The following is a 14,576-nucleotide window of genomic DNA, read 5'->3' as shown; positions in this document are numbered from 1 at the left end:
TGGAAGATACTCTGTTCTTCCTTTGACAGCTTCTGAATGAGTCTTTCTTTTTGGTTGCATCTCATTTTGATCCTATATACTTTTACCCTAACTTGCCCAATTTCATAATACTTTTCAAGCATATTAGACTAATATAGTTCATTTTCTTTGAGGGGGGAAGGCAGGACAATTGGGGTTATGTGATTTGTCCAAGGTCATGCAGCTAGTAAGTGTTAAGTGTCTGAGGCCAGATCTGAACTCAGGTCCTCCTGACTCCAGGGCCAATGCTCTACTCACTGTCCCACCTAGCCACCCCAGTTTCTCAGTTATGAAGTACTCATTGGGGTGTCTAAAGAACTGCTTTATATGCAAAATAGGGAAAGTCAATCAGTCAACAAGTTTTAAGTGCTTAGTATGTGCCAGGCACTACACTAAGTTCAGACGACACAAAGAAAGGCAAAAACATGGTCCTGGCACCCAAGGAACTCCCATTTTAATGGAGTTAAGATTTCAACCACTAAAACAAATCCAAGTAAAGCAAGTAATTGTCTATCAATTTAAGGATCAAATTGTCAGGTCCAAGATCCTCTTTTGTAAAAAATCAAGTGAAGCAGATGATCTCCAAGGTTCCTTCTTTTTCTAACATTCTATAGCTGTAAGGAAAATGCAGATATTTACCCTTGGTTAATTAATATATATGTATAGGTATATGTATGGTTATATGTGTGTAATATATGTATATATAACATAATATAACAATCTTTATTTTGAAGTTGTAATAACCACTACTAGACCATAAAATATGCAGAGAACTTGAAGTCTTCTGATAATTAACTTTCTTTAAATTGATGCTCTTTTCAAAACATACTTGGGGAAAAAAATGTCCCCTATTTTTCCCTCTTCCTATTCATTATCCACTTCTTGGGACTGTCTCCTTAAATGGAATACAACTATCTTGTCTTCACAATTACTTGTTTCCCTCTTTGAATTTTCTAAGTGATCTTGAATTTCTTCTTCTTTCCCTGTTGAAGAGAGGGAGAGGAGAGGAGAGAGAACCTATATTAAGTCCTCAGAATGAGCTAGGGAGTCTTGAAAAGCTTAGTAAAAAAAAAAAAAAACTGGCAAATTGAGGCAACAAATGGCTTCATAGTTTGCCCACAGCCACACAACCATCTGGGAAGAGAATAAAGAATAGCAGCAAACCAGCAATTATGCTTTGTTCTTCCAGTAATGATTAAATTATTAACACATATTTTGATTATTTCAAAGTATGCTTTTTTAAGATGACTTAGCTGCATCCCTTATACCTAGAAATTGAGTAGAATTCCCCAAAGACTTCCATATGCCATTTCATTACTATAAGCTTCTTAGGCTAGTGGTATTGCTCTATTGCTAAGATTAATTAAAATCCAAACAGTTGATGCTCATAACCTTGGAGTTACCTGCCCATAAGAAGAAGGAGCATATTAACTGAGAATTAATTAACTTAACACTAGGTTTTAAAGTCCTTAGACAACAGTAAAGGCATCTATTCAATTTTCAGGTTAGTGTGGGAATCCCAGAAAGGTCTCTTGCTCCAGAACTATGCCAGAGCTAAACACCTCTGCCTGGGGGCACTGAGTTCTATGAGTCTCACTCACTCTGTTTGGGATTCACTCTGTAATACCCATGCCTTTGCCTTTGAATTATCCTCATCCACAGGAATTTCCTTCTTATCACAGCTTCCCTCCCTTCTTGAAAGATTTCTGTGCTTTTGTCTACAGTTTAGACAAAACAGAATAGATCCTTTTATTAAGGGGATTTGTTCTGTGACGTTTGGATTCGGTCAAAGGGCTGCACTTGAAGACATAGAGGGCCACATGTGACCTCCAGGCCACAGGTTCTTATTCCCAGGGAACCACTCCATTAAAGTGCTTCTCTGGTTAAAGTTGTCCCTCCATCATCACTGAAGGCTTGCTTTGCTGCTCATTGCAGCCCTGTTGGCATCTGTTAGATCTCTAACTGGTAATGCAGCCACCTTTAGCACTCTGTATCTGTCTGTCAAGAAGCTCTCAGCAGAAGTAGCCATGGGCATGGAGTGACAGAGAAGCTTGTCACCAGCCTCCAGATGCAGGTTGATTCACTTGCCCTCCTGGTGTTAAAAACTGTCAGGTGCTGAACACCCTAATGGCTGAGAGGGGTTGGGGGTGGGGGAACTGCACCATCCTTGGGGAGGAATGTTGTTTCTATGTCAACCAATCCTCTCAAACAGAGGAAGACCTTAGTGTTCTAAACAAGCAAATGGAAAATTTATGAAACAGGGGCCAAAACATTCTGAAGCATGTTTCCCTCTCACCTTCCTTTGATCTATTCTCCTGGTTGCCTGAAATCCTTGGTAGTATTCTTCATTCTGCCCTCCCTGGTATGAGGTTTTTTTTCTTTATTTGCCTTGCCATCTACCCTGACATTCAACTTGTAACTCACTTATTCTTACATAAAATTAAAATAATGTTTCAAATGACTTCTCCTCATCAGCCCTCAAAGGTCATTCCAATCTTTATAGCTGAAAGGAGATGTGAAGAGAATTATTCTTTTTATAATAGTTGATATGATATATGTAATGAATATACTAATAATTTATAATTTTTCAGAATTGCCTTTTCTAGTTTGAATCAGACTTAGAATGCAGTTGAAATGATCAATCAAACCTTTGGCAATACTCACAATCACTGGCATCCTTCTGCCTGTGTACCTTAAGTGAAGCAAATCAAAGACTGTAGAGCCTGTTCCATCACAGAACTCTGATCCTATGACCTACCAAGTAATGACTCCCAAGGACTCGAGCAATATTGCTCCCACAGGACTCCAGAATTGTTGTATTGTCTTCCACTTGTGGGCTTGTCATAGGAAACCACTCTGGTCCTGGAAAAGATTGTTTGTAATCCACCTTCCCCCCTCCCTTCTAATTGTGATTTATGTATGTCACCTCTGTCTTCACTTCAGCAAGGTGGAATTCTGATCAGGAGAATTCCCCATTTGCAAATATTAATTTTGATTTGCAAAATCTCTTAATGAAACTAATTAGTTAAATGGCTACATGATTATTGGCACTTTATCTCTGGCCTGCTGTTTCATCATTCTCAGGTTAGAGATTATAAAATTCATTCAGTAAAAATCCTGTTAACATTAAAGTTCCTTTTATGTGCTAAGCACTGTGCTAAACACAAATATTATCTCATTTGATCCTTACAACAACCCTTAGGGATAGGTCCTGTTATTATTCCCATTTTACAGTTGAGGAAACTGGGGCAAACAGAGGTTAAGTGACTTTCCCAAGGTCACACAACTAGTAAATATCTAAGGCTGGATTTCAACTCAGGTCTTCTGACTCCAGGACCAGTGTTCTATCCACTGGGCCACCTAGCTGCTTAACCTCTAGACCACTGTCATCACATTTTTTTAAATAGCTACAGAATCTTGTGGTTAATGAAGTGATCTCTTCATAAAAGTTCAGAAAGTCTTTGGGGCCAAGACAGAATAAAGGTGCCAGAGTGGAGTACAGTAGGCAAAGTAGTATTGAGGAACATAGAATAGAATAAGAAACCCTCAGCATCAACAAATTCTTGATTCAGGATTTTGGATTTTCACTGTCAACCCATACATCTCCTTAAGGACAATTCAATTTATACTGAGCCTCTTGCCATGTATGCATCACAAATTAGAAATTTATGTTATTTATATAGGCAAAATTTTCCTCCTGTCTGACACAAACTAATAGAGAAAGCAATATTTATTCTAACAATGTCTATTTTTCTGAATCCTGAATTCCCAATTTATTGTAACATATATCTCCCTGATTAACAATCTCCTTTCTACATCCTAAAAAATTAAAATTGCCATCTATTACATTGAAGCAAAAATATATTTTGCTATTTACAGCAACTCTATTTGTGGTAGCAAAAATCTGGAAAGAAATTATGCACCCAACAAATGGGGAAAATCTGAAAATACTGTAGTATATGTATGTACTAAAATATTATTTCATTATAAAAAAGATGAGAAATTTGGAGAAATGTGGGTAGAGTTCTTTGAACTAGTAAAAAATGAAATAAATAGAACAAGAACAGTTGATATGCACAATGGAGTAGCAGCAAGCACCCTAGCATACCCAGGGTGACTGCCAACGCAGGTTCCTAGATCTGCTTTTCTAAAGGAAAGCAATTTAAAATGGGTTAACAATCTTCCTTTAATCAATTAAACATATCATTTCCCTAGTTCAGGGGAAAAAGTCAGCACCCCAAACTTCAGAGAATACAAACAAGTTACAAGCAGAAGTTACAAGCAGACAGAGAAATAGATCAGCAGACGGGCTTCCAGCTGTCTGACCATTACATCCATACCTAGTCAGTTACCAGAGAGGGAAGCACCAGCTTCTGGGTTTTCAAAGCTGGGGGGCTCAACGGCTGCCCAGAGTCCTGTCTGGTTAAATCACACAACTCTTCTCAAAGTGAGCTCCAAAACAAAACCTCACATCAGGGTATATATAGCCTTCCCCTGGCTCAGAAGAAGTCACAACCCTTTTGACCCCCTGCCCAATCACAGAGCAACAAGGTGCGGGCATTCTTGAAAAACAAATCTCCTGCCACAGGCTCCATGTGACCACATTCAGCCTATTAAGGGGCAGAGTATATTTTCAAATCAAGGAAGGTTCTCAGAGTCACTTAAGCCTATCAAAGGGCCTAGGGGCAGGGAATATCTTAGATTCCCATTCCCATAACAAATGGCTACAATAATATAAATGAAAAGAAAACTAAAAGGAAGCCAGACTCTAAGAAATAAGGTATATGCTCTGATTCCACTGTATAAGGATGTTACATCATCCCCTCAGAGTTCTTGGGTACCCAAAGGGGGTTAGTTGTGTCTGTTGAAGTTTGTCTGTGCATCATTTGTCTTCACTGTTATTAGAAGCCAGTAACAAACATCCCCAGTTAGTTCCCTTTTCCCCCTTGATACTGAGTACCTTTTACAAAGGAATATTTACTTCTAAGTCAGCAAGAACAAAGTACAAGCATTTACTTCAACATCTCTGGGCCATACTCTCCCCTATATCACCTCAGTCTCTGGGATATTGGGCTTGAAATTTAGCTAAGTTTCTATATTGCTATTGGTCCCACCAAGTCCAAGTTCAGATGCAGCATAACTTTTGGATGAGTCATTCTACTGGGCTGATGTAGGAAGATCACTCCTTGCTCCTCAGGGCATCAATATTGTGCCACCTGAAAAATGAATCCTAGACTCTGACTACCAGATTCCTGTGGCTTGGTTTCCCAACCTTTCAGAATTCCCAAAGTCAGTCACCACTCCTGTCAACAGACACCATGAACAAAAAAAGGAGTCCCCAAAATCACCCAGAAGGGAATGAAATAAAGAGATAGTACCTGAAGCAAACAGACCTTCATGGAATCCCTTGGCAGTCAAGCAAAGAATCTCCTCTCCAATACATGTTGAGCAAACTGGAAAGAAGTAGTGAGGGTATACATGGGCTCCACTCTCTATAAGGTACTTCTATTTGTGTCATCACAATTCTCCTGGAAATAGTTCCCTCTATATAAAGGAGCACCATCTTAGGTGGTCTGGGCATGTGCCTGACCCCATTATAATTGTAATAATCAATCCTGATCCCAAAGAAAGGGGAAAAAATCCTTATCTTAGCAATCTTTTCCTTTGTCCTTGGTAGAGGACAAAAGGGACAAAAAATTACATACAACTGTCAAGTACAGTGACTATGGGCAGCTAGGTGGTACAGTGGATAGAGTAACGGGTCTAGAATTAGGAAGACTCATGTTCATGAGTTCAAATCTGACTTCAGACACTTATTGGCTATGTGACCCCGGGCAAGTCACATACCCTTATTTGTCTCAGTTTCATCACCCATAAAATGAGCTGGAGAAAGAAATGGCAAACCACTCCAGTATCTTTGCCAAGAAAATCTCAAATGGAGTCACAATGAGTCAGATGTGACTGAAAAAAAGACTGAACAATAACAACACAGGGACTGTGTCAATTACTTTTGCCTAGTTTTTTTTTTTTTTTTTAGTAAAGGAACAATTGGTAGGGGCTGTAGAAGGGACAGTGGGTGTATCTGAGAATTCCTGATACACAAAAGACACTGATAAATTTTATTTTCTAATCTTCATATACACAGAGATTAAATTAATCATAAAGTCCTACACTGCAGGTGGGAAAGAAAGGGAAGGGAAGGGAGAAACAACATTTATTAAACACCTACTATATGTCAGACACTTTGCTAAGCACTCTATAAATAGTATCTTATTTGATCCTCATAACAACTCTGGGAATTAGATGCAATAATGATCTCCATTTTACAGTGGAAGAAACTGAGGCAAACAATGGTTAAGGTACTTGCCCAGGGTCATACAGCTAGCAAGTATCTAGGGCCATATTTTAACTCGGATCTCCCTGAGTTCAGACCCAGTGCTCTATCCACTGCACCACCACAAACCCACATGTATGTGTCCTGATTAGACTACCTCTAGGAACTACATTCTCAGAAGTGACCAGCTGTACTTCACTGTGGCTATACTGAGGCTGCTGCAGTTCTGCCCTTCTACAGGAACTTTCTATCATCAGCAACTAGGACTTCTTCAAAGTCAATGTTAGATTGCTCTTTCTTTTGTGAGTCTAGTCTGCCAACATGCCTGGGACTAATCAACACATTTTCAGCTCTTTTGTTAGAGAAGTCCATAACCTCACAAGGCTGGCACCTGAAAAGACCTCTCTGGCTGCTGTCAAAGTCTTTTATTTTGCAAGCAACCCTCCACCAGAAACCCTACATTCTCCCTTGACTTTTTGTTTGGGAGGACTGAATTCCTTTCAGTTCAAGTCATGTTCCTGGCAGCAAGGCCCAGAGTCATACAATTAACTTGAAGTTTCCATAAGCCTCTGGGAGGCATTTAGCAACCAACTCTGAAATGGGTGACATGAAGCTGCAAACCTATATTTCTGTTTATGTGCACTGATCTCTGCCCCACTTATTTTCATTTAGCAATAAATTTTCTACTATCTTTGGACATTTCTAGAATTTATGCCTTGCTGTCTTGGGTTTGCTTCAGACTCTTTATATAACTTTTGTCAAGTCATTTTTTCTCTTTAAATATGTTTCCTCATTTGTAAAATGAATTGACTGAACATAACAAACTCTAAAGTTCCTTTCAGCGCTAAATCTTAGGTAACTATGCTATCATCCCATATTTTGCTGTAATTGTTAGGAAGTTTTTCATTGCATGGAAAGTGAAATTATGTAATTTATGCAAGAAAGAAAAATCTAATTGATTTTTATATGTCATCCTCATATAATCTTGTCATCAATAGTGAAAAACTCAGGGGGCGGCTACGTGGAGCAGTGAATAGAGCACTGGCCCTGGAATCAGGAGAACCTGAGTTCAAATCCAGCCTCAGACACTTAACACAAAAACTAGCCATGTGACCTTGGGCAAGTCATGACCCCAAATTGCCCTCCAAAAAGCAAAAAAAAAAAAAATAGTGAAAAACTCCCTAACAATTACAGTTATCCAAAAGTGAAATGGATTGCCTTCATAGGTAGTGGGTTCCCCCTCAGAAAGATCTGAATTCAAATCTTGCCTTAAACAATGAATAGCTTTGTGACCCCTAGGCAAGTTATTTAACCTCTCAGGCTGTTCTCTCCTCTGTAAAATGGGGATAATAATAGCATTTACCTTTCAGAGTTTTGAAGACCAAATGAGATAATCTATTTAAAGTGCTATATAAAACTTTAAAACTATATAAATGTCAGTTATTATTATTACTAAATTAAAAGCCTTTCCAAAAGTGTACCTGAGCCTTATAATTTTCCTTGAGAATTTCTTGAAGGGTGGTTTCCAGGCTCTTTTTTGGATAGTGGCTTTCAGGTAATCAAATAATTTTTAAATTATGTCTCCTAGATCTATTTTCCAGGTGAGTGGTTTTCCCAATGAGATATTTCATGTTGCCTTCTATTTTTTCATTTGTTTAAATCTGTTTTATAGTATCTTGATTTCTCATAAAGTCACTAGGTTCCATTTGCTCCAATCTAATTTTGAAGGAATTATTCTCTTCAGTGAATTTTTGAAATTCCTTTTCCATCTGGCCAATTCAGTTTTTTAAGGCATTCTTTTCCTCATTGGCTTTTTGGGTCCCTTTTCCCATTTGAGTTAGTCCATTTTTTAAGGTGTTACTTTCTTCAGTCAGGTTGTTGACTTGCTTTTCATGATTTTCTTGCATCATTCTCATTTCTCTTCCCAATTTTTCCTCCACTTCTCTTACTTGATTGTCAAAATCCTTCTTGAACTCCTCCATGACCTGTAATCGGTTTGTATTTTTCTTGGAAGCTTTTGATGCAGGAGTTGACTTTGTTGTCTTCTTCTGGTTCCATGTTTTCATCCTTATTGTCCCCAAAAAAAGGATTCTATGGTCTGATTGTACTTCCTCTGCTTGCTCATCTTGCCAGCCAGCTACTTGACTTTTGAACTCTTTGCCACAGATAGAACTCTGCTTCCAGAGTGGAGAGAGCTGTGTCCCAAATTCCTAGGGTCTTCACAGTTGTTGTCAGAGCTACGAGGAGGGTGCCCTCTCTACAGCCACCACAAGCTCTGGCACACTAGCATTCCTAAACCCAGGACCACCACCCAAGACTGTGACCCAGATCCAAGCAGGTCAAAGCAAGAGCCATTACCCTCTGAATGGTCACTTGGTCCCCCTATTTTCTACAGGCCAGGACCTTGGGAGTCAGCCAGCTGTGTGGCAGCAGTTGCAGCCACCTGCGCTGCAGCCATCTCTCACCCTGGAGGTGGGGGCAGGGGCTGGACCCTTGCTCTTCTCGCCCCCAATTCCAACAGATTTCCCTACTGACCTTTTACTTTCTCTTTGGTGTTTGTGGGTTGAAAAGTCTGAAAACCGCCACAGCTGCCAGTGATTCACTCTCCTAAAGTCTGCTCCAGCCGATCTGGGCCGTGAGTCTGGACCAATGCAGTTCATGTAGGACTGTGCTCTGCTCCCAGCTTGGTGAGATAGACCCTTCCTGTCAGTCAGCCAGGCTCTTCAGTGGGAGATTTGTTTGTCTCTGTCACTTTGTGGGTTCTGTAGCTCTAAAATTTGTTTAGAGTCATTTTCTTTATAGGTATTAGAGATGGTTGGAGTGGGTGCTCAAACAAGTTCCTGCTTTTACTCTGCCATCTTGTCTCTGCCCCCCTAAACTTTATAAGTTATAATCATCTGTGTATGGACCTAGAAAAACCATAGCCCATAGAGTTTTATCCTTCACTATCACTACACTTTATCATCCTAAAGATCATATCCTTCTCTAATAACTTTTTCTACTTTGTCACCATGTGTCACCTAGTATGCTTTAGAAGATGATGAAACTTTTGACAGCTTTCAATCATATTACCACTCCTACTACCAGTACAACCAGTACTATTGCTGCTGCTGCTACTGCTGCTGCAGCTACTATTTACTACTACTAATAATAATAACTTGCATTTTATAGTGCTTGAAGCTTTATCTTCCCAAGAACCCTGGAAGTATATGTTATTATCTACCTTTAACAGATGAGGAAACTGAAGATCAGAAAGATCAAATGACTTGCTCACATTACCCATATAATTTTAAGTGGCAGATGAAAGACTTAGGAAGTCAATTGTCACCAGTGATAGAAATTGCATTCATTCTGCAAAGTAATCTTTATTTATTTATTTATTTATATGTATTATTTATGTATATTCCTTCCACAGCTCTCCCACAGTATAATCATTAGTATTAGATAACCACACAAAACATTCTTAGCAAACTGGTAAACAATAGCTTTGGAAAAAAAAAAAAACAACCAATTTATACTTGGAATAAAATTGGTTCCATCTGTATAGTATTTTGCAGTGTTTAGAGTTCTCATATGCATTATTTCCCTTCTCTCTACTTGCACAGTTGCCATTCTACCCCAGGCTCTAATTTCCACTTACCTTAATTATTGCAATAGCCTCCTAATAGGTCTCCCTGGTTCAAGCCTCTTCCATCTCTGATTCATTCTATATGAAGATGCCAAAGTGAGATTATTAAAGAACAAGTATAACTAAGCCATTCCCCTGATCAATAGGAACAAACCCCAGTAGTATTTTAAGCCTTTCACAATCTAGCTCCAGCCTACCTTTCCAGTCTTATGATATATTAATTACTGCTCATCATGCACTCTACACTCTTCATAATGCAGCCTAGTCAAAACTGACTTGCTTGTTCCTTAAGCACAACAATCTCTAGTTTCCCTTAAAGCTCAAATCAAGTGCCATATGAAATACTCTTGTCTGTCATCTTTAGCTTCTAATACCGTTGGCCTCTAGTACCTGCCCTCCCTACAGAAATTTTATATGTTACTTTTCTGTTTAACTATACGTAGTAATGTATATTATATATAATATGCCTACGTATGTAACAAGTTGTCTCCTCCAATAGAATGTAAATTCCTTGAAGATAGCCACTCTCTTTTTCTTTGTTTTTTCAAGAACTGAATATAATGCCTGGCACATAGTAGGTCTTTCATAAAGATGTATTGATCACTAGGTCTATATCCCAAAGACATCCAAAAAAAAGAGAAAATATAAAAATATTTATAGCAGTTCTTTTTGTGATTGCTAAGAATTAGATATCAAATGGATGTCCCTCAATTCGGGAATGACTAAACAATGTGGATTATATTGGATTATAGTGGAATAGCATTGTGCTATAAGAAATGACAAGCAGTATGATTTCAGAAAAACTTGGAAAAACTTACATGAACTGATGTATAGTGAAGTGAACAGAATCAAGAAAACATTATACACAGTAGCAGCAATATTATTCAATGAAGAATTGTGTAATGACTTAGCTATCCTTAGCAATCCAATGACCCAAGACAATCCCAAAAGATTAATGATAAAGAACTGATTTTGATTGAATACAGACAGAAATATGCTATTTTTCACTTTTTTTCTTTCTTTTCTTTTGAATTACCTTATACAAAGTGATTAATATGGAAATGTTTTACATATTTGCACATGTATAATCTATATCTGATTGCTTACTGTTTTATGGAGAGGAAAGGAGGAGAGAGGAAGAGATAGAAAATGGAATTCAAAATTTTAAATAAAAATGTCAAAATTGGAAAAAAATAAAGATGTGTTGACTAATTTACCCTCAAAATAGCCTTGTGAAGTAGGCATATTATGAGGTAATATAGTATTCTTTATCTTTTAGGGATGAAGAAACTAAGGCTCAAAGAACTTAAGTGATTTGCCCAAGTCTATACAGCTAACATCCCATAAAGACTGGGGCCACAATTCATTTCTCCTGATTTCTAGTGTTTTACTCTTTCCACTGCAGCATTCTGTCCTAGAAGAATGTTCTAATATTTTCTTGCAAGAAAAAGAAGAAATAGTCTTTGCAAAATCAGGGGTTTAGTAAAGACTTGTGCTATGCTCCTCCTTTGGAATTCCTTTCTCCCCTTCTAGTCACCTACTCAATTCTAATTTAGTTCAAGCCCCTTCTATTCCATGCAGCATTCTCAAATTTCTCACAGCATCTTGTCTGGTCCTGTCTCCTTACAATTATCACTCTCCCTCATAGTGATCTGTGAAGGTCATTCCACCCACCCTGGCCCCAAAATAGATTAGAAAGTCTTTCAGAGCATAGTCTGTGTAGAATTAATATTTTATTTTCCCAGCAACTAGAGTATATGATTAGTAAATTATTTTTGAACAAAATAAACTCTATAGCAAGAGAGTTTTAATCTGACCTGCATGAATGTTTTTAAATATCTTGATAACTACATTTCAATGTAATTAGTTACCTTTGTAATCTTACCTTTTTTATTTCTCTAAAGCATTACTCTGAGAAGGTGTCCATAGGTTCCACAAGACTTCCAAAGGAGTCCATGACATAAAAAAAAAAATTAAGAACCTCTACTCTAGAATTAAACTACTTGCACCTTACTTAGTAGCTCACACACTCTGCTACTGAGGAGGGTGAAGGTAGGGGATTGCTTAAGCTCAGGAGTTCTGAGTCTCAGTAGGCTAAAGCCAATAAGGTGTCCTCATTGAATCTGGCAGTGATATGGTGAACTATCCAGAGTGGAAAGAGGTGCACCAGGCTCCCTAAGGAGGGGTGAAGGCACCTATATAAAAAAAGAGTGGGTCAAAATTTCAGTGCCAGTTAGTAGGAGCATCAGGACTGTGAGTGTCTGCTTCACTTTTAGCCTGGGTAAGGAAGGAAGGTCTGGTGTCAAAATAATAATAATAACAACAGTAACAATAGTGACTATTATTTGCCCATGTATTGCAATTTATAGTTGCTAAAGTATTAGGGCACGTATGCATGGCACAAATTTGATCTTGCTGCCAAGAAATTATCTGTGAGTAAGCACTCCACTCCCAGGCAATTTTCTAAGAGTTTATTGACCCTGGATTAACCAGTATTAAGTTTTCTAATGGAGAATTTACACTAAGGAGTGGCAGATAAAGCATACTGAGAAATCATCTCAGCAACCCACTATTAGAGTTGTTTTTGCAGGCAAATACCACATCTCAAGAGCCCACAGTAACTAGAGAATTATTAAATGCCATCTAAGATCCCTTTTGCTTTAGGAAGTTTTCAGTGTTTCCCAGACTGACATTACACTGCAATTTGGAAAAGAAGAGAAACCAAAGACATGAGACCATCTATTATTTGATTTTTATTGCTTCTTGCTCTCAGAAATTATTTAACTTCAAGCCCAGGCAGCAAAGAGAGATAAGTCCACTGAGACTCCTCCTGTACTCCCAACTCCACTCAGAGAATGAAAGCAGATGGAAGACATCTGTTAGTGTTGATAAGAAACTGAAAAGGTGAGAATGATAACTAATGAAGTGAAAAGAGACACAAAAATTGCCTCTATTTTCAAATTGACAATAATGACAATAGTCATGTGAAAATTTGTTGTATTTTGTGAATGAGAAAATTGGCACCCATTCTTGAATATAGAGGGCATAAATGGCCTGGCAAAGTTACAATATATTTAAGGTAGTTTTAAAGTCTAAGTTTGTTTGCAATTTGTTTTTCAATTAGATATTTTTAAAATTTTTAACTTGCATGTATTTTTCCATTCAATTTTCTGATCTCTTTTAAATATATGCTAAATTATACATAGATAGAGGGCAAATGACCAATTTAATAGGAAGGGATGATACTTGAAAGGTGAAATTAAGAGGTGAGAGAGGAATATAATGCGAGCAGATGGGGAGAGACAGAATGGGGCAAACTATCTCATATAGAAGAGGCAAGGGAAAATTGGTACAATGGAGGGGAAGAACAGGAAGGCATAAGGGAATGGGTCAACCTTATACCCATTGAATTTGGCTCAAGGAGGGAATGACATACACACTAAATAGGGTATCTCACAATACAGGAGAGTATGGAAGAAGGGGATGAGAGGGGGGATGATGGAAGGGAGGGCAGGCTGGGGGGGGGAGGGAAGTTGGAAGCACACACTTTTGAAAAGGGACAGGACCAAAGTAGAAAACACATCAAGTGGGAGATGAGATAGGAGGGAGGAAAATATAATCAGTGTTCTACAATATATCTACTATGGTAATGTTTTGCATTAGCTACACATGTACAACCTATATTGAATTGCTTATCTTCCCAGTAAGGGTGGGTGACAAGGGAGGAAGGGAATGAATCTGGAATTCAAAGTTTTAAAGCCAAATGTTTAATAATAATAATAATTACAATATATATATATATATGCTATGATTAATACTATTTTACACATAATTGGGAAATAAGAGGAGGGGATATCCTGGGGGACCACTATTTTGGGGAGTTGGGTAGGGGGAAAATGAGGAGAAAATTTGTAACCCAAAATCTGGTGGAAATGAATGAAGTAAACCAGAAGTTAATAACACATTTGGAAAAAATAAATATGTGTGTGTGTGTGTGTGTATATATATATATATATATATACATATATATACATATATATATATACTAAATTTACTGGGGTTCAAAATTGAATATGTATCAATTCCTTTCTATATTATTTAATTTTTAAAATATTTTATTTCATTAAGAGAAAAATATATGTACATATATTTCATATATGTACTGCAGTCTTTAAGCCAGGCACAGAGTTAAAAAAAATCTTCTTTTCACTAATGATGAATGCTGTGATCAACATATATTCTCCTTTTCAGGAATTCAAAAAAGCCATTTTTAAGATTCTGGGAAGAAGTTGGATTCCCTATCAATGAAACTATTTCCTGTACCAAATTCCTTTCACTCACTGCTTCTCATTGAGGCTGGAGGAAACAGCAGGACATGTAAATCCAAACAACCTAATGTAAAAGAGTTAAAGCTACCAATGGTTTTTTTTTCAAACACACTTTAATCTATTAGCACATAATCTATTTAGCATTTTTCATCCACCCTTACATCTAATTTTAGGGATCAGAAAACAATATAACATAATGTAGAGAATGAGCAATTCCCCAGTTAATTGCAAGGTCTCTCAGGGTGCCTTGCACATAGTAGGTATTTAA

The 14,576-nt window shown here is 37.7% G+C and overlaps 1 long non-coding RNA gene across 2 annotated transcripts; it reads right to left on the bottom strand.

Moving 5' to 3' along the window:
• Positions 1–243: 243 nt before the first annotated feature.
• LOC138143293 (uncharacterized) lies at positions 244–12,017 on the bottom strand. Of its 2 annotated transcripts, none has more exons than XR_011163656.1 (3): positions 11,866–12,017; positions 9,993–10,058; positions 244–1,001 (listed from the first exon to the last, which is right to left on the bottom strand). It is a non-coding gene; the product is annotated as an uncharacterized lncRNA (long non-coding RNA). The 2 variants fall into 2 exon arrangements; XR_011163657.1 differs by lacking the exon at positions 11,866–12,017 and adding an exon at positions 10,178–10,250.
• Positions 12,018–14,576: the final 2,559 nt, after the last annotated feature.

The sequence above is a fragment of the Petaurus breviceps genome, unplaced genomic scaffold, assembly GCF_028583685.1.
Source record: "Petaurus breviceps papuanus isolate PSGF00001 unplaced genomic scaffold, PetGlider_PUasm1.0 90638, whole genome shotgun sequence".
NCBI lineage: Eukaryota > Metazoa > Chordata > Mammalia > Diprotodontia > Petauridae > Petaurus > Petaurus breviceps.
Note: the sequence above shows the minus strand (reverse complement) of the source record. Positions and strands in the feature narration are given on the sequence as shown.